At 34.1% G+C, this 19,549-nt stretch overlaps 1 non-coding gene across 1 annotated transcript; it reads right to left on the bottom strand.

Moving 5' to 3' along the window:
- Positions 1-16,252: 16,252 nt before the first annotated feature.
- LOC122280192 lies at positions 16,253-16,360 on the bottom strand. Its single transcript, XR_006229779.1, has one exon. It is a non-coding gene; the product is annotated as a small nucleolar RNA R71 (small nucleolar RNA).
- Between the last annotated feature and the right edge of the window lie 3,189 nt (positions 16,361-19,549).

Raw genomic sequence — 19,549 nt, 5'->3', positions numbered from 1 at the left:
CTAGAGATGCAACTCCATTGTACAAGTAGTAATTTACGTTAACTACTATATTAACATTGACGTCGCACTGTCGCTTAGTCAACTGTGTCTAGTTAATCAGCTCCTGATTCTCCTTCAGGTCATGTAAGAAGATCTACCATTCGAGGGAAATAGTAGTTGGGACTACCAAACTGAGATTTGATTAGTAAGTTAACAAAAAACTTCCACACAAGCTAATGATGCATGGATGACAGTAAAAGCATAAATGCATAATCAAATTCATAAGTAATTAAAGCATAACTTGGCGTACAACATAAAATAATTGACATAACTTAAATTGAAACATGAACTGAACTTGACTTGACATGAACTTGATCTGAAACTTGACTTAACATGAAAAATATATACTCCATAGTTGTTGTGGCCCCATGTATTCTACGTGTAAATATATACTCCACAGATGTTGTGGCCCCATGTATTCTACGTGTAAATACATACTCCACAGTTGTTGTGGCTCCATGTATTCTACGTGTAAATACATACTCCACAGTTGTTGTGGCCCCATGTATTCTACACAAACTTGATTTAACATGAAAAATACATACTCCACAGTTGTTGTGGCCCCATGTATTCTACGTGTCACAATTGCTGTGTCTCACGTAGTGTATGCGTCACAATTATTGTGACCTCATACATAAGTAATCAAGATGAAACGTGACTAGAATACGAAATGACTGAAACCCTGACGTAACATAACGTGACTTGAACATAACTTGAAATACATGACCAACTTGAGATAGAAACATTTCGTAACATGGCATAACATATAATAGACAACATATTTAATATGACATACTTGCAATGTATAATGAATATTACATGACTTGACATACATGTAATAGATGGCATACTTAGGATGACGTACTTATAAGGTACAGTAATACATGACAGAATATATTATGTAACAGATAAAAATTGATGACAGAATAAATTCTGTATAATAGACAATTACGTGATAACTTAGCATGGCATGACATATATGATAACACACATACATACACTGTAGTTCCTTTACTTAGCACACATACACAGTAGACTGCTAGTAAGTTAAAAGCTAACTTACCTCGATCTCCGCGTTTCTTATAAAACTTCAAGTGCAATCACGAGGAACTGTAATTAGTGATTCTAAAAGTTAGAACTAAATCACTAATAATTTAAAATATGGAAAATACTAACTTAAAGAGTAAAATTTTCATTTTACTCTCTACATTTGAAAAAATGACCGTTTTACCCATAACTTAAGGATTTTGCATACTAACTCCAAAAGTTTCTAAAATTTACATTTCTCATATAAATTTTGTCCTAAACTTAAATATCAACTCAGAAAAATTTAAAACAAAACACAACTATGGAAAACACACTATGGCCGAAACATCCATAGGTCATTTCTCTTGATTTTTGTTGCAATTCCTTCCAACTTCAAAACTCATGCTTAAACCAAAATTTTGCAACAAACATCTTCCAATCCTAAGTTCAAAACCATACTTAAAACATCCATTTAGAAAAAGCTAATAATCAACACCAAACGTTTTTGTAAAAAGATCCAAGCACTTGAATCACAAGTTTTGACCTTAAATCAAAACATCTCTGAGAATTTCAAAAATCAAATCTTACTTCTAACATATTCATAATATCATCCTAACATCAACCATGCTTTAAATCATCAAACTAAAGTCACCAAAATCACAAAATAACATTTGGAGTTTTTTTTTTTGTTTTACACTTAGTCCAAAAACAGAAACTTTTTCCTCAACTAGTTTTGATAAATCTCTTGATCTATGACTTATAAATATATGATCTTCAAACCAAACCATCACATGGTTTAAAAAGATGTCCTAAAACATATATAAGCTTCTAATTCATGATCATATGGTTAGAAATTAACCAAAACATAAATTTAGCCAAGAATATCCACACTTTAGCTTATCTGAATATCTCTTTGCATAAAAATTTCATATCTTTGAAACTAACATCAAATATCTTCAAAATAATAATATAAAATGTATATAAGATGCTTAGGATTCTCCAATAAAATTATCAAAGTCATTAGAATAGGTTTAGACCACCAAAGAGTTAAACTTTCTCAAAACAGAAACTGTTTTTCTTCTTCCAGTTTCTAAGTTTCTAAATTTAAAAAAATCTTTCATCAAAACCTTTAATCATTCAAAAATCCTCAACCAATAGTCATATATACATGTTAACAATACTCCATAAAAATTTTGAACCAATATCTATCTATTAGCTTGGTCAAAAACTCCAAACTATAACATATTCTCCAGTTTATCTCCTAGAATGACCTTTCTATAGTTTATATAATATTTGACTAACCAAATGATCTTCAAATGGGACAAATAAGATATCTATGTAAACTAGACTAAAAAAGGAACAACTTATATGAAGGAGACTTTTTGATAAAACACTTACAAAAGCTTCGAAATGGGCGTGCAAAAGAACTCCTAAAAGCTGTCCGAGAGAAAGTATTTGATATTCTTTTAAAGGAACGTGTAAATGAAGATAAATTTGTAAGTGATGGCTGGAGATACTTATGGACGAGATAAGGAAGATGATAAGGCTGGAGTTGAGAGTTGAGTGTAGTTTTCTCCTACCCAAAATATCTATAAAAGATTATCTCATAATATTCTATCCAATAATATCTACAAAAATCAACTTAAGATATTTTTATCTAATAATATCTATAAAAATTAACTCAAAATATTTTTACCCAATAATATTCACGAAAATTACCTCAAGATATTTCTTTTTATTTTTATTTTTATCCAATAATATCCACAAAATCGGCTTAGGCTATTTTCCAAAAGTGGAGAGTACTATACTTGGAAGATTAAGGTGGCTAAAATTTTTCCATGTGTCCTATTAAAACTTTCTAACTATCTCCAATAATCAAAAACATATTTCTGATACCATAGTGAGTAATAACATCAACTATACGAGTAATAGATTAGTGAAAACTTATCGGGTCTTCATGAGATTCCTAAAGCCAATAGAAATTTCACCGTTAAATTTCTAGCAGGCTGTTACAGTTGGCATAACTCTTCATTATCACTATCAGACACTAGCTTTTGAACCAAGCCATCCAAATTCGGCAATACACTTCTCGGCCTATTCTCCAAAAAATTTTGAAAGTGGGACACAACTCCATTATGCACATGTTCTGGAGTGGTAAGAAAGGATCCATCTTGCATTTTCATCTCCCTTACTTGCCTATAATTCCTCCTACTAACTGCTCTGAAGAACCAACATTAGCTTCACCTTTTGGTAGCCAAGGTTGCTTTGCATGTTGCGACAACCTTTGTGTTTGTCACATTTATATCATGTACGTTTGATTCCCATCTCTTCAATCCGATCATTTATTTAGAATTATCCATACCGATTATGACCCACCTCTACTTAACCTTTTGCATGCAATCTTATTTAACCAGGCGGAGTGATTTGCAAAAATAGTATATATTTTTGGCGTTTTCCCTCTTTTGCCCAAAAGAAAAACCAGCTACAGTAAAAATGTCTTTTTGCGGCTAAATTTCAATCGCAAATATCACCCCTTTTTCTTGTAGTGTATATCCATCCTACAAAATGCATATGATTTAATATTATCATCAACCATTATGTTTTTCACCAAAATTTTCCATGCATGCTAAGTTCGATTCATGCACCATACACGACTTTAAACACAATCATTGCAATGAACTTATAATTAAAAGTACATATCTCCAAAGTTGACAAAACTTTTTCCATATATATATATATATATATATATAAGCACAAAATTCATATTCTTATATAGCTGAAGATTTTTAAATATAAAGGAAGTTAAGGTAATGAATAAAAATGTAGAAGAAAAATCAAGTCACTCATACTATTCATAAAATAGTAAAATCTACAAAATACTATATATTCATGAATATTATGTCATTGCGTGATCAGATTTGCCCAGATCCTCTAGTTTACATAAGTTTTGGATTCTAGATAGAGATAATTGTTATAACTTATAAGACAAGAAACTTTTAGTCTTGCCAAGTCAAAAGAAAATATGAGAAAAAAAAAAAAAAAAAAAGCAAAACGACAGTTACATGAATCTTAATAACACTTTGATCTGCAGGTATTTAAATAAAAAAGAAAATAATTTGACAAAAGGAAAAAAAAAAATCCACAACTAGAAGAATCAATGAACAATGAGGGTACAATGAGAAAATATCAATAACTAAGAGCAAATTGTAAAAAGACAAAATTGGAGAGAGATGTTTTGGTGATGGAATTCTTTCTAAGCTTATAAAATTACTCTGCGAAACTTAAATTGATCCCACCATTTTACATTAGACTTCTTAATAAATATAAGGATCTTGCTCTTTGGCAAATTCTCATTTCAAGATCCACGGGACTTTTTACTTGTAAAGAGAAGGTAAACAGGAAATTGAGACCAACTTGAAATTTCGCTTTTGAAAAAGTTGTCAAAATTTACATCACATATTTCCATTTAATCAATACATAATTTGTCATTTTTTTCATTTAGACTAATGTTTAAATATTTATATTTAAATAAAAGAATAAAAATAATAAATCACATAATCATATTTAGATGGAGACGTGTGGTTAAGATACTGATGCAAGGAATGCAATATTGAACATAGGCGCATTACCTCAATGTCTTTGAAATAACAAACGAGAGGACGGAAATGGACGTTGGCCGACATGGATTCTATTTTGAACCTGCCGACAAAAATTTAAATACACCTATATATCTTGGAAGAGGTTATACCCAGTCTTCACACATATCTTGAAAGAGGATATATCTTGTCATCACACCTATAAATATATATTATATACAAATTATGTAATACATTTTAAATTAGTTATTTATCACACACTACTCATTATTGACATTTTTTTCAAAAATATATATATATTAACTATACATTCATAACGATTAATCACAAATAAGGTAAAATTAGGAAAGAGATATATCCTAATGTATTGTTTGTGTAATAAAGTATTATCTGTTATAAACTCAATGAAAATGAGAGAGTTTCAAGAGATTGAGAGAGAGCGAATGTGAGGTTGAGAGCGAATGAGAGGAGATTCTCTTATTGATCTGTTATCAAACTTATGAATTTCTTAAAGAATTCAACGATATATATAGGCGTACAAAGGGGACTATGCTAGCTCACTATGTTAGTACTATGCACTATGCATATGTCGGCCAACTCACTATGCTAGTACTATGCTAGCACTATGCACTATGCATTTGACAACTAGATAAATGTGGTCATACAATTCAAGATAGTTTATAACACTTCCCCTTTGGATGACCATATTTAAAGAATATGCCTCGTTAAAACCTTGGCAAGGAAAAACCCTGTGGGAAAAAAAAAACCAATGGCAAAGGAAAAAGAGTACAGTATATATTCATGTGTATCGCCGAGTGCTTTAGGATTGCCTCATTAAAACCTTGCAAAGGAAAACCCAGTGGGATAAAACCTTAGCGAAGGAAAAAGAGTAAAATCAGCACAAGTCTTCAAGACATTACTTCCCCTGAAAAGTGTATAATAACAGGTCTTTAAACCTCCGCATTCCAATGTTCTGCATAATCTTCTTAAATGTTGCAATTGGTAGTGCATGATAACAGGTCTTCAAACCTCCACATTCCAATGTTCTGTATAATCTTCTTAAATGTTGCAGTTGGTAATGCTTTAGTGAATAAATCTGCCAGATTTTTACTTGACTGTACCTTCTTGATATCAATTTCAACTTTCTTCTCATGAATTGCAATGATCTTCTTGTGTGTATATGAAAGATAACTCGCATCTGTACATCCAACTAACTGTGGACTTGATCCATGTTAATAAAATAATCACAACTGGATATTTCTGCTCATCACTACTCTTCTGGAGTTGTACTCTTCTGGAGTTCTTGTAAATAACACAGTTAGTGGAGAATTCATCAACATTAAACCGCTAACCTCATTTTTTAATAAAAACGGTGGCCAGCCTTTTAAGATCAGACAAGCACCGCGGATTTTCAACTCCTCTGTAGGTGTCAGGCGTGCTGTCAGGCGTCGCAGAGCTATGAAGCTATATTTCATCTCTTTTCTCTTGCTTCACGAGAGATGCTGTATCATAATTTTCTCTATAAAAGAGATATTCAGCTCATCTTCATTCGCATCTCATCTTCTTCAATTTTTCTGTAATCATACTACATTTTTACTCTGCAATCTCTTTCTGCATTCTTATCCTGCAATCTCTCTCTGCAATGGCTCAGCAATCTTCTCAAGGTCAATATATGAGGTATTCTGCACCTCGTTCATCAGCTGTTCCTGCTTCTACCATAGGTGCTATCATGCAATATAATGATCTGACTCGTAGGTCAGATAATGAAGCTATCTATGAGCTTGTGAGTCTCGGTACCTGATACTCATCATCCATTGTCGCATTTTCTCAGCGACTGCAATCCAGAACTTGTGAAGTTGACAATCTCCACGAGAATATTGCTATACTTCAGCGACTTCTTCTGGAGTCCAACATGAAGATAGAATCAATAAAGAAAGAGAATAGGAATTTAAAATCCTTACTTAAATCTTCTTTTCGATTGCTCAACCCTTTAGATAGGGATGCCATGCAGATTTTTGAAAAACAAGAGCATTTGAAAAATGAGGCAAAGTGCCTCAAATTTCTGTAATTCTTGCTTCAAGATAATAAAATAATATTTCACAAATATTCATATTTGTGGTTCTATCTTTTGGTAGATGTTCTGTGTGCTCCCTTTTATTTCTTCTTTAATAATGCACACTTCATATCAAACCCATAATATGAATCTGAAATACTAGTTGTATTAAAAGATGGTATTTCACGACTAATAACATCATCCATCTTCCTCTTAAAGCTGCAAGGGTTTCAGATTTATATTTCAAATATGTGCAGTTTCATGAGCTCTTCTGGAGCCTCAATCATATATATAAACTGCAATAATAGCTTATTTCCATTTACGTTTGGATTGCTTTAAATCATATAAGGATCTTTGAAACTTGATAGAATACATATTTCCATATGTATTCATATTAGAAGCTTCAGACATTTTCTATCCTTCAGGGATTTATATATATATCATGATTCAATGATCCATATAAATATGCAGTTAATCATGCATATCCAAACTTTCGGTAACTTTCAAGCTAATAAAAATCTCAATATGATTTCAACCACTTTAAAATCATATCAATATTGTTTCTTCAAGAAACTAATTTGTAATTTCTATATCACATTTTCATATTAAAAGCTTCAGGCTTTTTATATCATGTATATAAATATCCACTGATATTTAACAAAAATCACCTCTTTAGGTGTTTGAACTTCAAGTCCATATTTATCACGTTTTACTGAGTGATATCAATTCTGCAGGAATTGAGAAACTAACTCGTGATTTATATATCATATTTTTATTTCCTTTCTATAAATACCCATTGATATTCAACAAGCATCACCTCTTTAGGTGTTTGGACTATAAGTCCGGATGCATCATATTTTACTAGTGAATCAATTCTACAGGAATTGTTTCTTTCAATTTTGGACAATATTTTACATCGTATTCTTCGACGGTTCTTGATTCACTTTCATCATTACTTCTGGTAATGTCAATTGCCATCTCATATGGAAATACGTTGTCGACAACGATTTTATTTCTATCCATAATTTCTCCATTATTCATGAAATGTAACGAGATCTCGTTATTTTCAGGTACCTATCCCTCTTCAAGGGAAGACATTTTCATGAAAAATCTCTTTAGGAGGCACTCTTCAGGAGATTTATACTCTTTAAGAGTTTATATAGGAGAATTTTATACAGAAAATTTGGATGGACTTTATTGCTTGTTCTGTGAGTATGGCCTCTTCAAGAGCACCAAATTATTTGTGCTTTTCTCTTTTGAGATGCTCTATCTTTTGTATCAATACGTCTCACATGCCTTTAAACATGTCTTTAGACTGCTGAATTTCTTAATTGTCCTACAGGGACTTCAACCCTCGCTCGGATTTTAGCAACTAGAATATGAGATATTTTTATCTTATTGCATCCAAAATTTAATTATCATCTGAATTTCTGGTTCACATATGATAATCAAGATAACGTCGAATTATTTCATCTCATTTGCTTCTGGCAAATTTTTTTCTTTCCACTTCTAGTGGTAAGACTTTATAGTAAAAGAATTTTCTGGTTCTTTTATGGACGTCCATATGAAAATCATTCGACTTATCGTAATTGATTTTGGATTATCAAGATAACCATGAAAAGATACAAATATTTTGAATCATATCACCTTTTGATGCATCATAATATTTGATTCAATAATTTGTATAATATCATCTCAAAGAGAAAGCTTACAGCTTTTCCAATACAAGCTTCTGGGCCGAAAAGATATTCATTATCACGTCCAGTCTCTTAGTTTCTTTGAATGAAACGCATCATTCTTTTCACTTCAGGTAATAGAATGATATAAATTCATTATCATTCACTTCAGGGAATGATGTAGATCTAGTAAGAAGTGATTAATGATTCTTATCAAAAGCTCATTATTTTGCTCAGTCATTGAAAGACCATATATAAATTTAGAATATATTGTGAACGTTTGCATTTCATATTTCTACTTCAGGAGCATACTCGATATTGCTACTTCAGGAGCACATTCGAGACGTTCATTCAAATATATATTCTTTCTACAATTTCAATTATGCAACTTCAGGCGCATAAATCATAATGAGCTTTTAGTACATGATCCTTCAAGGATGTTCAATTTCCATTCTAAGATAAATCATATCAATAATTTATAACAAGTATAAAAGAATAAATAAAACTTGTATCTGAACTATGTGAGTAAAATTAATCACAGATATAATTGATATGTAAATTATGAAAATTTTCATTCACCAATACTTACTTTAAAGATTTCAAATGATATATTAAAAAAAACTTACTTGAAATAGAAGATTACTATCTTCAGTATCATCTGAACTTTCGTGCACTGTAAAAATTAGTAAGATTGAAAAAGATCACAATACATAACTTCTATCTGAAAAATTAAAATTATTAGTCAAACATGTCAAACTAATCATTAAAAAAAATTTACCTCTATCTCTTATAAAGAAGAGATCAGTCAACTATTATTACAATAATAGTCGTAATTACTTCTTAAACCTAAAATCTCGTGAATCATATTCATCCCCCATAAGCATCCACCAATCTATTTTTATTTATTTTATTTTATTATAAAGATAGTTGGTCAGCTGCAAGCTTTGAATCTGATCACAGCTCTATTTTTGTCATGTGCTCAGCAACCAAAAAAAATGAGAGAGATGTTGGTTCACATGCTCAACTACCAATTAATTTCCACCAAATACCTTTACAGTAACACCCACCCACTCTCTCAACCACAATGCCAACTTGCATGCATGGACCTACAAAATAAAATACAAAATGTGATAGTAAGGTAATTGAAATAAAGTTTTATCATAAAATGTGGACTTATCTCGTTCGGGTAGGATGTGCTATAGCACTAAGCACTAGCACCAAAGCCACTTCCCTGGACAAGGACAAAATGGTTGGTGAAGTGGGGTCATCTCCAGCAACTAGCATGCAACTCTTCTCCTGTTTCTTGAGATAATAAGCCAATTTTGCACACACTGTTGTCTTTTTCCAACACCCTCTGCTTTCAAAAGAAATCTTCTAATATCTCGCATGGGCTCCACTATATTTTCCTTGGTCAAAACCTCCTCTTCTTTCAGTTTATTCCAAGCTGCCTCAATTTGAGTGATGTGGCAAGTTGAGCCATTTTCATAATTACAATCGCAAGTGATGGATGGATTATTACCAGGCTCTTCAAGTTTCGTTTCTCGTGAATAGCTTTCTGAAAGAAAACTTAGTGGCCAAAAACAACGAAAAATATTTATGCGAGTGGATAAGAGAAAGAGAGTCTCCGATTTTGCCCCCTCTATTTCTCCAAGAAAATTAACCCATTAAACCTGGGCAAGTCACAGGAGAAAGGTTTCCATCACGGAAAACGTTGCAGTTGCCTGCAAGTTTTCTGGCGCTGAAATAGGTAGAATTATGGAAGGAAATGAGGTCCGACTCCTCCTCAACTTCTGTTTTGAGGGAAAACATAAACAGGAAGAGAAACATGAAGGCTCTGAGTAAGGGGAATCTCTCTGGGTTTATCATCGTCTTTCTCTATTTTTCCTGTGTTCGAAAACTCCATCTTCAACATCTATATACCAAGTTTGAGTTATAGAGAGGAACCCACTAAGCGTGCAAATAAAAGTTTTTAAAAGCGAAAAGCTAGATATCAATTCCGTGCTATAATAGCTCCCTCTTTGTAGATCTGGAACTGCAATGGCATGGAACGTGATGATGTATTGCTTTTACTTTTACTTTGCAAATGAGATCCGTGAGCTCTTCGGGACAGAGTTCTCCCATCGGTATTAGCAGCAGCACCATCAACATCGGCTCGTGGTTTTGTTGAGGCCCACACGTAGTAACTTCTGGCTGGGCGACGAGCGGCCTTCGATCTGGATTTGGGCGTTCCCCGTGGCACCAATAAAGCTGTTGATACATTTACTGGTGCTTCAACATCGTGAACTGGATGGATTTTCTGAGGATCGGCCATTGATTAAGACGCCCAAGAAGATTGTGTAGCAGTGGAGGATTCTAGAGAAGAAACTCCCAGAGTCGATCTTCATGGTTTCAACCGGAACAAGATCAGACCGTGAACGATCTTTTTCGTCGTTGATGGTGGGTATTTGATTTCTGAAGAAGACGGACTGGCAGGCAGCGTGCTAGTGGCTCGAGTTCGTGCTGATAACGTATTATAAACTCAATGAAAATGAGAGAGTTTCAAGAGATTGAGAGAGAGCGAATGTGAGGTTGAGAGCGAATGAGAGGAGATTCTCTTATTGATCTGTTATCAAACTTATGAATTTCTTAAAGAATTCAACGATATATATAGGCGTACAAAGGGGACTATGCTAGCTCACTATGCTAGCACTATGCACTATGCATATGTCGGCCAACTCACTATGCTAGTACTATGCTAGCACTATGCACTATGCATTTGACGACTAGATAAATGTGGTCATACAATTCAAGATAGTTTATAACATTATCTATTTTTTTTTTCTCAAATATTACTTAAATACAAAATAATTTTTAATTTTAAATCTTAACTTTGTCGTTTGATCTAATTATTATCTAATTTTTATAATTTTTATAAATTTAATACAAAAAATTACACAATTTTTTTAAAATTTTAAAATAAAAATAATATTAAAAAATTATATTAGACTAATTTCTTAATTTTATAATATTTCTATTCAAATTTTTCTCTCGTATTTTTTAAAATTCAATAAAATATTTAATTTAAATTATTTTAAAATTATCTATATATATTCTAAATATCTAGAAGAACCCTAATAAATCCGAACTATGAAAGTAACAGTACTCGAGCAAAGAAAAGTATAAAATTGTATCAACTTTACGAGGAGTACAACTCTGATCTGCTAACAGTACAATTGCCATATCTGATAATCTGGAAGATGGGAAGTACTACTGGCCGTCGTCGATAAGGAAGAGGAGGAGGTGGGAACCAATTCATGACCCATTGAAAGTATATACAAAAGCCTTTCTCATTTATATCAACTCAAGAACTCTTATCTCATGGCTGACGTGATCAAATCACAATATCGGGCCTCAAAATTATACAAAAGTTTAAAGTTTATATACCACCTATGTACGTACAACCTGTAACGTAGTGATCCCGGATAGATTGAAAAGTTACTGACTAGGGTACCGTTTGGCCACTGAGATAAGATATGAATTTTTTATTTCAATTTTTATTTCAGCTAAAACCATATTACCAAACGGTGAGATCGGATACAACTCAAAGCTAAAATTTTATAACCCAGTGTATTGTAGCCGAATTGATTTCCTTCAGGCAGGAACACTAGTTACATAAATGAGTACTGTCCTTGAGCTTAGGATGGTTAACCGTTGTGGGACTTTCCTAGTCACCCCAAAAAACTTCACTGTAAACTTTCCCAGTCACACCAAAAAACCGCACTGCAAACCCTACTAGCATTTTCACTGACAACGACCTCCTTCAGCTTCTAATGAAGAAATCCCCAAGCGAGAATACCTTCCTCAGCATTTGTTGGTCACACCACAGCCCTTGGTAGTTTCCACTCCATACGCATGGGATGGAGGTTGAAGGTGAGGAAAAACTGAGACCATCGACTGCTTGAAGGTGAGCTTACCGAAACCATAAATTTTCCTGTGTAATTTTTATGTTATTTGATTTTTACAAAACATGCCCAAATTCATATGTAGTATGTACCTTCATTGTTCGGAATTAAGTATGGCCAGGCGAATATTTGACACACCCAAAATATGGTAGGTTTTCACATCCTTAATTGGCGTCAATGTTGAAGCCGTGCGAATATCAATACAGAAAACTCATGTCTAGGACACCTTCTCCTCTTTATATTAGAGTGGAATCTTTCCGTAAAGGCTGTTTCAATCAGCCTTGAGGGTGAGTGATCTAACCTCTGTGCACACAGTAACCACGCATGGTTTCTCTGTACGATTTGGTGCGGCTTTTCTTAGTTGTAAAATCTCAAATGCTGTATAAAAGCATTCACCCCAAGCTGAGGGGAAAAACTGCCATGAACTCTATCAACAAAATATCTGGTGCACACAAACCTTCCCTTTGTCGCCTTTAATTGTGGACCACCACAGGTCATAGGACAAGGTCCTACCAAATAACCTTCTTGGCCCCTATTAATTGAGGTAATTTTGAATTTTTTGTAAAATTTGGTTGGCTGAATAATTGAATACAATTTTCACATATTGTATGATGCCTTTCTTGAATCTCCTCTTCTTTCTTCTCTCTCTCTGTCTCTGTCTCTCTCTCTCTCTCTCACAATTATGTTGATCACTGTCATAACGTGTTTGATAAAATTTGAACTCTTCTTGCTTTTCTAAATCCTACACTTGCCTTTCCTTTACAACCTGAAGGTGTAGTTGTTGTTGGACTTTCCTTAGAGCCTCCTGATTGCGTATGAAGTAGAGAGAGAGCCCATGTCAAGGTCACAACTGGTAGGACCTTTAAAATAACAGATAAGGTTCTACAAAAGTTGTAAAATTAGACTATTATTGGAATATCCCTTTCAGGTCATAGTCAAGTGTGTGAGTATGATGTATTAGGAAGCAAATGTGTACATATATAGAGCTTGAGATCATGGACTTGGATTACTAAACTTGTATAGTCACAGATTGCTACTTGTACAAATACTATTCTAACAACATGCTAAAACATTGAGGAGAGACGAGAAATCACATTATCAAGTGGTAAAGAAATTACCTATGTTGTTAATGTTACTTTATTCTCGTGGGGTCCTTTTCCATATATGATACTGCCAGAGTATGAGCAAGTTATAACCTTTAGAAACTGATCCTAGGAGAAAATAATAATTAATGAGAAAATAGAGAAATACATTATAATAATTAATGAGAAAATAGAGAAATTTGCCCCGAAATTTCTGATATCACTAGTGTCGATACTAATTCGTTGATGAGGATCCAACTCAATCCAGCTCCAGTTGGCGATTAATTTAGAAACAGCCTTGTGTGATGGAGAATCGAGCAGGTACTATCCTATGTTGGTCACCAGTTCGATTGAGTAACATATCTAGGTCCATCCACTTAATTTGAATAATTGCCAATCCAATGCTCTTAAAGGCTAAGCGTAATGCCCAGCCAATAGTCAAGGCTTAGGCTATAAATCACCTCCCTTGGTGAAGAGTAGGAACGATGTAAAAATCCTATCTTAAAGTGTCTATCGAGTATGTTGCATTTAGGCCGTGGAGAGATGGCCATCAATCAATCTTTATAATTTGTTCCAAGCTGGAAAGATATTTGGAGCTGGAAATCTCAGAATACATGGAACAATTCCTATGATCCTGATTTTGGTGCAAATACTTTGTTTCTATTTTGTTTCAAGGGAGAACTATCATGCGAAAGTCAACATATAAAGCTACTTAACCTACTGTCTTTGGCAATATTACTGCAAGGTAAAGTGAGAGACCCAATGAGTAAATTGGTTTTAGAGTTCATTTCTCTCTTGAACTGTAGGCCTGGTGATGAGTGTGTGAAGGTGCACTCTATATACCCTATTATTGGACTAAAATGCTAAAATGTGAATAGAAATCATAGGAATTAATGTGTATTCTTAAATTGAATTTCTATTTACGTTGGGATACTCCTAAGTAGTTTTTTTATGTCTAATTTCAGAGTTTATAAAAGAGCAAGTCAAGCCCAGTCAAATTCAAAGGAGGACATTCATGGGGTTTGAGAGCAATTTGGAAGAAAAGAAAAAGAAAAAAAATCACAAAATGAAACCACAAGAAGTCCAAGTCCGAAATTCGCTAGGAGATAGTCTGGACATATTTTAATCTTTTGCCTGTATCTTTTTACTCATATATCAGATTGATACAATTCTTAATGCATTAGAAATCTATCTTAAAGGGCTATAACTTTGTCTCTAATAAGGATTTCCAAATTCGAACTCCTGAAAGCTGTACATGGCTGCCAAGATAAGTCCTAAAACTTAGGCGATTTTTTTATGCGGAAATCAAGAGGATATTAGGATTTCTTTCTTACCCTATATAAGCATATCATTAGCACGAAATGGAGAAGAGGAAGAGGCACAAGAGGCAGATCTGAAGAGAGGAGAAAATCACTTCCATGGCCACCGTTCGCTTCAGTTTTCTCTGGAGATTTTTGTTGTCCATTATATTTATGGGTAACTAAATTCTCAAGTAGGGTTAGGGATGAATTTGCATATTAGATGGTATTTCTAATTTATTGTTAATTCATGTATTTGATTTTCAATTGCTAAAACTTTTTTGTTTTATCATTCTCAATTCATCGTTGATGTTTTCTTCTCCGAATAATCATAGAATCTATTGTGTTTATGGATTCAGTCATGCTTTTTCTATTGAATGAATTAGTTCTTTGATTATGTTTGGATCAATTATTTATCTATATTGATTTAGTTTTTTTTGCTGCAATATCGCTTCCTGAGTATATTGTTGTCATTGGATTTTATCAATAGGGGTAGTAATTCACGTTTTTTAAAAGTGGTGAATGTTTTTTCAAAGGGTTACATTTGATTTAAGTCTGGTTTATAAATCTATACCTTCCGATTGGGAATTGCGGGAATTGAGTTCCTAATTGAGTTATCCAATGAATTAAGAATAATTAAAATACCAGATTTGTGCAAGGGATTCCCGACGCTCTACTGTTTGTCAAATTTGAGTACTTTTTCTGTTAATCACTTTGCTTCACTTGAATTTACACTTAAAATTAATCTTTGTTCTCTATTACTTATTTAATATTTTTTCTTTAGTTTCTTTGTTCCTCTTGCTATTCTTTTAATTTGTCTCCCTGTGGAATCGACACCCCAAAGCTGTGCTACAACTACAACGTTATTCTTTGGGCGTAATCAAATTTTGGCGCCGTTGCCGGGGAGACGGTAGAAGAATTGTGAGATAGGTTTTCTTTTCAACAGTTTGTAAAGGCGGTAACTTCGTTCCCTCTTTTAGCTTGCTGCATCTTTTTTTTATTTTCTTTTTCTTTTTGTAGTTTCTTTTAGTGTTGCGTTTTTCTCTACCTTGCATGCACAGGTATAGAGACGCCTTTGGTCGGTTTGCTTGTAGACCTGTGTTTGAGTCTGAGTTTAATTTTTCTGATCATTTGTTTGAAAATTCTTCTAATTCTGAGAAAATGAGTGAACATGAAGATCAACCCACTAGGACCCTTCAGGATTACCTCCACCCTACACGCACAGCCACACCATCATGCATCATGTTTCCAGCTAATACTCGCCAATTGGATTTTAAAACAGGGATGATACAATTACTCCTTACTTTTTATGGCTTCGAAAATGAAAATCCATATGTGTACATTAAGGAGTTTGAGGAAGTAGTTGCGACTTTTCATAGTCAAAATGCAACTGATGACATTGTGAGACTTAAGTTCTTTCCTTTCTTTTTGAAGGATAGAGCTAAGAGTTGGCTATATTCAATGAGACCACAATCTATTGGGTCATGGAATGAGATGACTCAGGTCTTCTTTAATAAATATTTTCCCCAACATAAGACCAATGCTTTAAAAAGGCAAATCTCCACCTTTGTACAAAAGGACAGTGAGACTTTGTATCAATCTTGGGAGAGATTTAAGGAGCTATTGAGTATGTGTCCTCACCATGGGTATGAGAATTGGCGCTTAGTGAGCTATTTTTATGAGGGACTTACACCTAGAGAGCGTCAATTTGTGGAGATGATGTGTAATGGTGAGTTCTTACAGAAAGATCCAGATGAGGCCATAGAATACCTCAATGAGCTTGCTGAAAAAGCTCACACTTGGACTGGACCTAGTGCTACTGAGAGCACAAATAGGTCACGACCTGTAGGAAAGCTAAATGGTGGTGGAATTTACCATCTCAGGGAAGAAGATAACCTAAAGGTTAAGGTTGAGATGCTCACTAGGGAGCTAGAGGTGTTGAAAAATAAAGACTTAAAGCCAACACACGTGGCTAATCATGCAGAGTCTTTTAGACCATGTTTTGTGTGTGGTGGGGTAGATCACCTCACCCAAGAGTGTTCCACATTTGCTGAGATGAGAGGGATGTATGAGGAACAATGTTATGCCTTAGGTATGTACATGAAGCCTGTTGCACCTTTCTCTGATACCTACAATCCTGGGTGGCGTAATCACCCCAATTTTAGCTGGAAGTCTGAAAACCAGCCGCCTGCACAACCCCCTAGATCATATCCTGCACCATATCATGCACCTTCATCTTCTAGGAGTCCTTTAGAAGACACTTTGCATGCTTTTATTGAGGCACAGAATAAAACTAATCAAAAATTTGAATCTTTGATTATGCAGGTTGTTGAAGAAAACAAAGAGATAAAGAGTCATATATCCAAGATAATGAGCTCCTTGAGTGTGAATGAGCGTGGCAAGTTTCCTTCTCAAGCTCAATCCGTACCCCAAGTTCAGCATATGGCACAAAAAAATTTAAAAGAAGTCAATGCCATTATGACAAGAAGTGGTAAGTCCTTACACATTCCAACAACTGATAAGCAAGAGGATGTTGAAGAGGAACAAAGCAATGATAGCACCGAGTTCTCCAAGGATGCCGAGGTAATCAAGAGTCCAGTTAAGGTACCATTTCCTCAAGCTTTAAAATCTGGTATGCGAACTTTGGATCCTAGTAATGAAATCTTGGAGAACCTCAGGCAGGTAAAGATTAACTTTCCTCTTTTGCATGTTATTAAACAAGTTTCCACTTATGCAAAATTTCTTAAAGATTTGTATACAGTTAAGAGGAAGCACCATGTTAAGAAGACAACATTTCTGACAGAGCAAGTTAGTGCTCTAATTGAGCAGCGAATTCCTCCTAAGTACAAGGATCCTGGTTGTCCAACCATTGCATGTAATATTGGGAATCATGAGTTTGGGCAAGCCTTGCTAGATCTAGGAGCTAGTGTTAATTTGATGCCTTATTCCATTTATTTGCAGCTTGGTTTGGGTGAAATTAAGCCTACTTCTGTCGTGCTTCAGTTGGCTGATCGTTCAATTAAGAAACCGAGAGGGATAGTTGAGGATGTTTTGATCCAAATTGACAAGTTTTATTATCCTGTTGATTTCTTAATTTTGGACACTCAATTAGTTGTTGAGTCTAACTCTAAAGTTCCTCTCATATTAGGTAGACCTTTCTTTGCTACGGCTAATGCACTTATAAATTGTAGGAATGGGTTGATGAAATTATCTTTTGGAAACATGACCATGGAGGTCAACATTTTCCATATTGAGAAGCAACCAACAGATGACGAGTGCCACCAAACATATATGATTGATGCACTCATAGACAAGGGAGTTCACACAACTCATGATTTTGATCCCCTTGAATATTCTCTTGTGAATTCTGAGTTTAATACATCTGTTAGTGATTCATCTGATGTTATTGATATTTGTGTTATTTTTTATGAAACTCAGGATTATGGCACACAGGTTTGGCAACAGAAATTTGAGAAGTTGCCTAAGAAATGTGGAAAACAGATTCCTGTAAGTATGAAAGCACCAAGAGTTAAATTGAAATCTTTGCCTAAGTCTAAAGTCTATAAGGTTAAAATGAAAGCGTTTCATGATAAAAATATTCTTAGGAAGAGGTTTAAACCTAATGACCGAATATGCTTATATGATTTTGGATCTCACAAGCACAAAGGAAAACTTCGGTTTAGGTGGACTGACCCATTTCTAGTAAAAAATATTTTTGTAAATGGGGCGGTAGAAATAGAAGATCCTAACGATGGTCGGATCTTTAAAGTAAATGGTCAACGCCTTAAAATATTAATTGATAGGCAAGTTCCGAAAGTGGAAGACATTCCACTTGTGGATCCAGTCTATCAACCTTGACCACACCACCAATGTATGTGTTTCTTTATTTATTTTGTTTTGCTTTGTTTTATTTTTATTTTTTCTTATTTTCTTTCTTTTCCTTTTTGTTTGCTGTTGTTTTCTTTGTTTTTGATTGCATGATAGTTTCATGTCATCATTTCAGATTACCATCTTTGGTGTTTAGGGAGCTACCCACGTCACTCATCACGTGTATTCTACCATTTTCAGTTACTCCCCATTCAATTTTGATTCTTAAACATTGAGGACAATGTTTCATTTAAGTTGGGGGGTGGTGGTGCAAATTCAGTTTTTAAAATACTTGTTGGAACTCTGTGGCATATTTTCATGTGTCAATTTTTTTTAATTTGCATCACACGTGCATCATTTTCACATGTGTACTCATTCTCATTCATAGCCATCTTCGTGAATTCACCAAACCCACCAGATCATTTTTTGCTGAAACATTCACAGAATCCTTAATGCACTTATCCAAGTTTTGTGGTAAGATGGTGGTTTGACACATGTAGCTAGAGAACTCTTTTGCTTAAGTTTTCATGTGAGTTTGGAGAGGATTGAGAGCATACAAATGCAGTAAATTGTGATAAACGTTCATTGATATGTTGAATTGGGCACTTCTTTTGAGAATATCATTACATGGTTTGCGGTACAATGGTGGATATACTTGGGATATGACGAAATTCAACTTAGGATTAACGTTTGAGCCTTTCAAGCTATCCTTTCCATCATAGACCCCTAGTAGCCAACTTTGAGCCAACAAACACGTGTAGCTTTTTCTTTTCATATGCTCATATCATCCATGCCTCTCCACATTGGAGTATAACGTATACACAGATTTTCTTACCTTTTTTACTTCCAAGTGTATACTAGGTGTGGAATTTGTATTTTCTTTTTTTAATTTTATCATTTTCAATTAAGAAGAAGAAGAAGACGACAGAAAAAAGAGAAGAGTACAAGTTGCAAAGTGTTCAATTGAGTGA

This window comes from Carya illinoinensis, chromosome 10, assembly GCF_018687715.1.
Source record: "Carya illinoinensis cultivar Pawnee chromosome 10, C.illinoinensisPawnee_v1, whole genome shotgun sequence".
In the NCBI taxonomy this organism is placed as follows: domain Eukaryota; kingdom Viridiplantae; phylum Streptophyta; class Magnoliopsida; order Fagales; family Juglandaceae; genus Carya; species Carya illinoinensis.
Note: the sequence above shows the minus strand (reverse complement) of the source record. Positions and strands in the feature narration are given on the sequence as shown.